The 7,868-nt window shown below is 42.5% G+C and overlaps 1 long non-coding RNA gene across 1 annotated transcript in view; it reads left to right on the forward strand.

Moving 5' to 3' along the window:
* The first annotated feature begins 768 nt into the window (after window positions 1-768).
* Window positions 769-7,868, forward strand: part of LOC139025301 (uncharacterized) — a 26,876-nt gene continuing 19,776 nt past the window's right edge. The window contains exon 1 of the long non-coding RNA XR_011476861.1: window positions 769-1,034. This is a non-coding gene — a long non-coding RNA (uncharacterized lncRNA). The remainder of the gene's footprint in view (window positions 1,035-7,868) is intronic.

Below are 7,868 nucleotides of genomic sequence, written 5' to 3' on the forward strand. Positions count from 1 at the left end.
CCACAGGAAAGGAAGACCCAGAGTTACCTCGGCCTCAGAGGATACGTTCATTTGAGTTAACTGCACCTCAGATTGCAGCCCAAATAAATGCTTCACAGAGTTCAAGTAACAGACACATCTCAACATCAACTGTTCAGAGGAGACTGAACCACCAGTTTCAACTTTAACAGTGAGAGGCGACTCCGGGATTTATCCTTGTAGGCAGAGTTCCTCTGTCCAGTGTCTGTGTTCTTTTGGTCACCTTAATCTTTTCTTATTATTGGACAGTCTGAGATATGGCTTTTTCTTTGCAACTCTACCTAGAAGGCCAGCATCCCGCTTCTTCACTGTTGACGTTGAGACTGTTGTTTTGCGGTTATTATTTAATGAAGCTGCCAGTTGAGGACGTGCGTCTGTTTAGTTATAATTAGATAGTGGAAAAAACACACCAATCTCTTCCATAGATTCTCTCTCCTTCATTCCTTTCTTGAGTGTGCAGAGAGAGGGGCTGTCAACAGTTTAATGAAATATATTAAGTTGGGAAAACACATTAATATAGGTTTTTCTCAACAGATGACACTTGGCGTTCGATGTTCAAGATTAAGAGGCTTTTCCACATTCCAAGCAGAAAGTCAGGTAGGCTACCGCCAACATGTCATCAATTCAACCGCAAATAATGCACCCAAGCCTAGTTGGCCTACCATTCTACGAGGGAAAAAATATAACAAATGGGAATTTTAAATAACTTTAAACTGTAGCACTGACAATAATGTGTTTTCCCTTAGTGCTTCCTGCTCCAGACCAGCTGACTGTTGACTCAGTGGACACCACATCAGCTGCGGTTAGCTGGAACCAGCCACCAGGATTGGACCAAACCCAACATCATTACCAGATTTCCTACCACTGTCCAGGGACAGAACCACACATCACTACCACGTCTTCACACAGCATCACTCTCTCTGACCTGCAAGGTGGTACTCAGTACTCTGTTACTGTCTGCACTGTGGTGGAAAATGGAAAGCAAAGTCAACTGGTGTCAACAACCCTCACCACAGGTAAGGAAGTACCCTACTTAAGAATTATGTCTGGCATTTTTTTAAATAGTTTATGTAAATTAACTAATCAGTAACAATTTACTTTGACTACATATCCATAACGCATTGTCTAATATTACTATGGGTCCCACATATGCCGTCAGTGTAAAGTCCAATCTATTTTCCCATTCATAAAGTGTTTAAAGCTCAGTACTTCATGGTAATTAACTGTGCAGTGGATCTTGGAGGGCTGGTGGCCTGGCTGTTGGGAGCTTGGTGGCCGGTGGCTGATGTATCGCTGGTTCGGGTCCCCGTTTTTGACCTTGTGGGAGATCTGTCGACGTGCCCTTGAGCAGGGCGTTGACCCTGGTTGCTTCTGTGTGTCACTCTGGATGGGAGTTTGTTAATTTTATGTAGTTGTTGAGCGTCTTCACTTCAAGTATATTGTATGTTTAAATATTCAAGAGAAAAAAAACTGTGCAGTTTGCCACTCTGTTTTATAACACCAACATTACATGTATATGTATGAATTCTATTTAGTCAATGTAAACTAATTTCTATTTTCCCATTCATAAAGCCTTTATAGACATGCTTAACTTCTAGTTCCTCCCAAACCCGGATCCGGGAGCACCCCCATCAGTAAAAAAGCTGACTAGCATAGCCTAGCATAGCGTCACAAGTAAATACTAGCATCTAAATATCATTAAATCACAAGTCCAAGACACCAGATGAAAGATACACTTCTTGTGAATCCAGACATCATTTCTGATTTTTAAAATGTTTTACAGGGAAGACACAATATGTAAATCTATTAGCTAACCACGTTAGCAAAAGAGCAATACCTTGTAACAACTGCTCCTGCCACGCCCTTTCTACTGCTCATTCCTGTGTCTCCTTGACCTATCCACCACGCCCCCAGTGCTCTCTCTCCCGTGTGTGTGCTGTGTGTGTGATTGTGTGTGTGTGTGTGTGTGTGTGTGTGTGTGTGTTTGTGTGTGTGTGTGTGTGTGGTGTGTGTGGTGTGTGTTGGTGGTGTGTGGTGTGTGTGAATGTGTGTGTGTGATGTGTGTGTGAGAGAGAGAGTGATTTTGTGGGCAGAGACAGAGTGCTGGAGTCACGAGCAGATCCCACCAGGTTGCAACCTGTGCCATTTAATTAAGCCTCTACAAATACTCAGGCCCTCCTACTTCCACGCCTGCCAGATTGTAATCTCTGCACAGTCAGTCTACGTTTCTAGCCGTTTGTTTCTGTTTAAAGATCCTGTTATTTTCTGGCACCACACCGCCAAGGCCCTCCCTCCTCCGTGTAGGCTGTCTCATCATTGTTGGTGATCAGGCCGTACTACTGCTTGTGTCGTCTACAAACTTGATGATTGAGTTGGAGCCGTGCGGGGCCACGAGCTTCATGCGCCTGTGAACAGGGAGGCACAGAGAGAGGGCTAAGAAACGCACTTGTGGGGCCCCAGTGTGGAGCATCAGTTGGAGTGGAGATGTTGGGTCCTGACTTTCACCACCGGGGCGCCCATCAGAAGTCCAGGACGCATTTGCACAGATGCGGGTTCAGACCAAGGCCCAGAGCTTATGATGAGCTTGGAGGATACTATGGTGTTTGAGGCTGAGCTATTATCAATAAACATAATTTTATTACTGTAGGTATGTCCTTTTGTGAGGATGGGATGGGCGGTGTGCTGTGCGATAGGCGATTTCATTGTCGTGATCTGTTGGGGCGGGAATGCAAATTGAAGTTGGTCTGGGTTGTAAGGTAAGGTGCAGGTTATATGATCCTACCTTGTTTGGCGTGCAAGCCGACGTCAGTAACACTTATGCACAACCAGCCAGCTCCAAAGTGCAAGGGTGCGATATTCAAATGATTATATTTTTTGAAATATTTAACTTTCCACACAGTTATACAAGTCCAATACAGCATATGAAAGGAACACGATCTTGTGAATCCAGCAACATGTTCGATTTTTACAAATGTTTTACACGCAGAAATTAAATCATTACTAACCACGAATGATTGCCACCACCAATTATACAATACGAAGTTTGACTGTTTCACATCAGGTAGCAATCACAAATCGACCAAACTAAGACTAAAAGCAACTAACCGAAACTAAATCAAATGGAAACAGTACATGATCAAGTCAGATAACATTGTATATGTGAGCATAATTCTGTTTGTTCGAAAGATTTGCATATTTGAGGTATAAAATAGTTTTACATCGTAGGCTACCATCAGCAATGCCTACCGCAACAAAGCACGAGCCAGCCAGAGTATTAACAGACAACCAACGTCAAATACGCTAAACTCATCATAGAACATTTCTGAAAAATTCAATGGTTCAGAATGAAAGCGCATCTTGTATCCAGCCAATTTCCGATATTTTAAATGTTTTTACAGCGAAAACAAATCTGCATAAGCTTATAATTAGCGTATGATCACAATAGCCAGGGAACACTTGGTCGCGAACGACCAGTTCACATCACGACAATATTAGAAATAGCATCTAAAAATGTTTCTTTCTGTGGTGATCTTCCGCAGAATGTTTTGGAAAAAAAAAAAAAACAAGGTGTCCTTGTCCAGAACAGTCGTTGTTGATCTGGAATGGCAAATTTTCCCCTCTTGATTTTAGCATGGGCAGCTTGCCAAAGTGGCACGGATCTCATCCAACGTAAACAAAAGTCAGAGAACGGAAACACGGCAAAAACTCCCGAAAAAATTTAATATCTGATTAAAGCTATACTTGAAAAAACCATACTTTACGATAATATGGTCACAACTGTATCAAATATAAAATCTAAGACGGAAGATGTAGTCGTCCGTAACGAGAGCCAAAAGCAGAAGGCAAATCCATGTCCTCTTCGCGCCCGCTGTATAGAAGGCTGTTATGAAGTGTATGTGACTCTTACGTATCATGCCCATGTAAATGGCAGGAAGATTGACAGAGCATTCGATTTCTGACCATTTCCACTCCTGTCAGAAGTGTGCTGCAGAATGACTTCTGTTTCACTCAGAGAAATAAATCTCAAACGGTTTTAGAAAACTAGAGAGTGTTTTCTATCAATAGTATAATAATCTGCATATTGTACGAGCAAGAATTGAGTACGAGGCCGCTTGAAAGGTGGGCACGATATAACTGGCTACTCAATACTGCCCCTTGCAGCCATAAGAAGGTAACATAGCCTCTCAAAGCACATCTGATGACAGAAGTGAGTGCTACGGGCAATAGATTTTAATTTCTCAAACATCCACGGGCAGTGAATTCAACAGCTGCGAATTTACTTAACACTAAGGAGAGCCTAGAGCGGATAGCAAAGCCACATTGTCTTTTATTACAATGGGATTCTTGCTGGATGTTGTTCTTGCGCGGAGCGGCAGGCAGCTTCCGGTCACTGTTTGTTCACAGTGCTAGCAGGCTAGTCTTCTTTGCCCGATTTCCTGTGGCAGTTAGGAATTACCATTCAGTTGTTCCCCTGTTTCTGTTTTTTCAGCTTTGCCATTATGAACTACACGCCGAGGGGAGATTATATGCCATTTCCCAGCCTTTCCTATTAAATGAATTTAGCCTACACAAAGCCCACACTTGATTCATCATCATTTACACTATTGATCTAAATTCATCAATCATACTCTTCACCCTCCAGTCAGTCAGTTCATGTCAATTTCAATTGTGAAGTTGTGCGAAGTCCTTGCCGAAAACCTGCACCGTGCGCTGCCAACTTTAAGAGCGCATGAGCAGTAAGGAAGGAGGAAATAAAGATCAGCTGCGTTCAGCTCTTTGGGGGGAGCTCTTCGTGGTGGCGCGGACAAAGTTTGATTGTGCTGTGCTATGCTGCAGAAGTTGTTTGTTTTCAGGCGTATGTAGTTGTTAAGAATTTAATTTAACTCAGATCATCGGGGTTACACTGTGACCGCTTCTACGGGTGGTTGTATTTCGTTTGGGACCGCGCCGGGGTTATGGATCGCATGATTATAGAACATTTGTTGCAAGCATTAAACATACAAAACCATCGGCGGTCAGACAGTTACACCGGCACGCCTGAAAGACCACAGCTAAGTATCTCTCTGTTCCATCTTCTCTCTTTTCTCTTCCCTCTATCGATTCCACGGTGTATTACCCTGCCAACAGACTCTCTATTGTTCCTAATGCACTTCCCATTGAAGTTTCTTAGAAGCTGACTATTATTGCCCTGCCAGATATTATTTGGGTGGACATTTTAGTTAAGAAGGGGGTTGCTTGCAAGTTGGGTAGTGTTAATTTGACTGTATTGAGGTGGTGTTACTATGACATGTAGCCGAGAAGATTGTGACATTTTTAAGCCTTCTTGTTTGTGTCTTATGAACACCTCCCCACATTCAAAACCCTCTGCACTCATCCACTGGAAGATAATACAGTATGATTGCAAATCCTTTGGATGAACTGGGTCTTTTTTGTATGAAGTGGCTGTTTCAATTGCTCTGCCATTAATTATCATTATTGTATGAGGATATTCTTGTGGGGTTACCCTGTGCTGTTAAGAATGTGGTTTTATAGGATGTGTATTCTCATTTTCTCTCCATTGGCTATCTGGTAAACAGGCTACACTCTAGGCAGTCTCTTGGCTGATGTGTGTGAGGTCTGTAGTGGTACTCTCTCTACTTCTACTCTTTCTTTCGCATGGTTAATACCTACCTGGCGGCCCCCGCAAAAAATCTTTCTTTACCCCTCGCTAATAAATACCACTACAAAGTCAGCACACAATTATTGTCACGCCCTCCTACCTTAGTTATCTTCATTTACTTGGTACATCATATTGAAAGACAAATTAGTTCTTAATGCAATCGCTGAATTACATTTTTAAAATTAACCTTACTGCGCAATACAGGGTGCGCTAAAGCGAAGCTACCCAAAAATTAATGGCGGCTTATGCATTTAACATTTTTCAACAGAACAACGATTTATCAGCATAAATAGTTCTTACTTTTAGATGAACTCGCATCAGAATCTTGGGAAAGGTGTCCTTTGTCCAGAACAATCGTCTTTTGGTCGAAAGATGTCCTCTTGTCCTGTCGAAATGGCCACTAACGTTCGGCATGTACCAGAAAAGTGTCCAACTCTTGAAAGTGCGTCACAAAGAAATGCCCGAAAATCGCAATAAACTGATATAAATTGCTATAAGTCGGTTTAAATTAACTACCTTATGATGTCTTTAACACCTATAACGAATAAAAACATGACCAGAGATATAGAACTGGCTAAACCAAAGCTTGGAAGGAGGCCAGTCCGACGTCCATTCTGCGTCAAGCGCACGGCTGAAAAGAAAGGTACTTCCGCACCAGGGTCTTATATAAGGTCCCAGATTGCGCAATCGACTCCATTCAAATTGTCACCACTTACTGACATCTAGAGGAAGGCGTTTGCAGTGTTTGTAGCCCCACAGCTTTCACAGGGACTTATAAACTGACCTGGGAACAGAGGCCGAGATTTCTGAAATCTCACTCCCTGGCAGGAAATGTGCTGCAGAAGGAGTTCTGTTTCACTCAGAGACATAATTCAAACGGTTTTAGAAACTAGAGAGTGTTTTCTATCCAATAGTAATAATAATATGCATATTGTACGAGCAAGAATTGAGTACGAGGCAGTTTAATTTGGAGACCAATTTTTCCAAGATCGAAATAGCACCCCCCATAGGCTCAAGAGGTTTTTAACTGATGGACACAACACAGAATGTTAAAGAAAACATTAACATTTTATTAACATTTTCCAGATGTAGCACAGAAAACAATTGCTGAGGACTTCACCTAAGAATTCTACTATTGACATTTTTCAGTTGGACTTTTCTTGAATAGATTTAACAAATATTCACATTTGTTTACATCCCTGTTAGTGAGCATTTCTCCTTTGCCAAGATAATCCATCCACCTGACAGGTGTGACATATCAAAAAGCTGATTTAACAGTATGATCATTACACAGGTGGACCTTGTGCTGGGGACAATAAAAGGCCACTCTAAAATGTGCAGTTTTGTCAAACAACACAAATCTCTCAAGTTTTGAGGGAGTGTACAATTGGCATGCTGACTGTAAGAATGTCTACCAGAGCTGTTGCCAGATCATTCTATTTTAATTTCTCTACCATAAGCTGCCTCCGACATCGTTTTAGAGAGTTTGGCAGTACTTCCAACCGGCTTCACAACCACAGACCACGTGTATGGCGTAGTGTGGGCATGAGTGTCCCATGGTGGCGGTGGGGTTATGGTATGGGCAGGCATAAGCTATGGACCACTAACACAATTGCATTAAGTGTTATTACATACAGCCGGGATTAATTATTGGATATAAGAGCGACGTCAACTTACCAACATTACGACCAGGAATACGACTTTACCGAAGCGGATCCTTTGTTTGGACTTCCACCCTGGACATTGGAGGCGGAGCGGCCTCCTGGTCAGACTTAGAAGGCGAGCATACCACCCACCACTTCCGAGCATATTACCTGTCAATTTCCAGTCTCTAGACAACAAAGTGGATGAAATTAGGCCACGAGTTGCCTTCCAGAGAGACATCAGAGATTGTAGCATTCTCTGTTTCACAGAAACATGGCTCACCCGGAATATGTTGTCAGAGTGGGTGCATCTACCGGGTTTCTTCATGCGTTGCGCCAACAGAAACAAACATCTCTCTGGTAAGATGAAGGGCGGAGATGTATGCCTCATGATTCATGGTGTAACAATAACAACATACAGGAACTCAAGTCATTTTGTTCACCAGATCTAGAATTACTTAGTCAAATACCGACCACGCTATCTCCCAAGGGAATTCTCTTCGATTATAGTCGCAGCTGTGTATATTCCCCCCCAAGCAGATACCTGT

Source organism: Salvelinus sp. IW2-2015, unplaced genomic scaffold (genome assembly GCF_002910315.2).
Source record: "Salvelinus sp. IW2-2015 unplaced genomic scaffold, ASM291031v2 Un_scaffold2482, whole genome shotgun sequence".
Lineage (NCBI taxonomy): Eukaryota > Metazoa > Chordata > Actinopteri > Salmoniformes > Salmonidae > Salvelinus > Salvelinus sp. IW2-2015.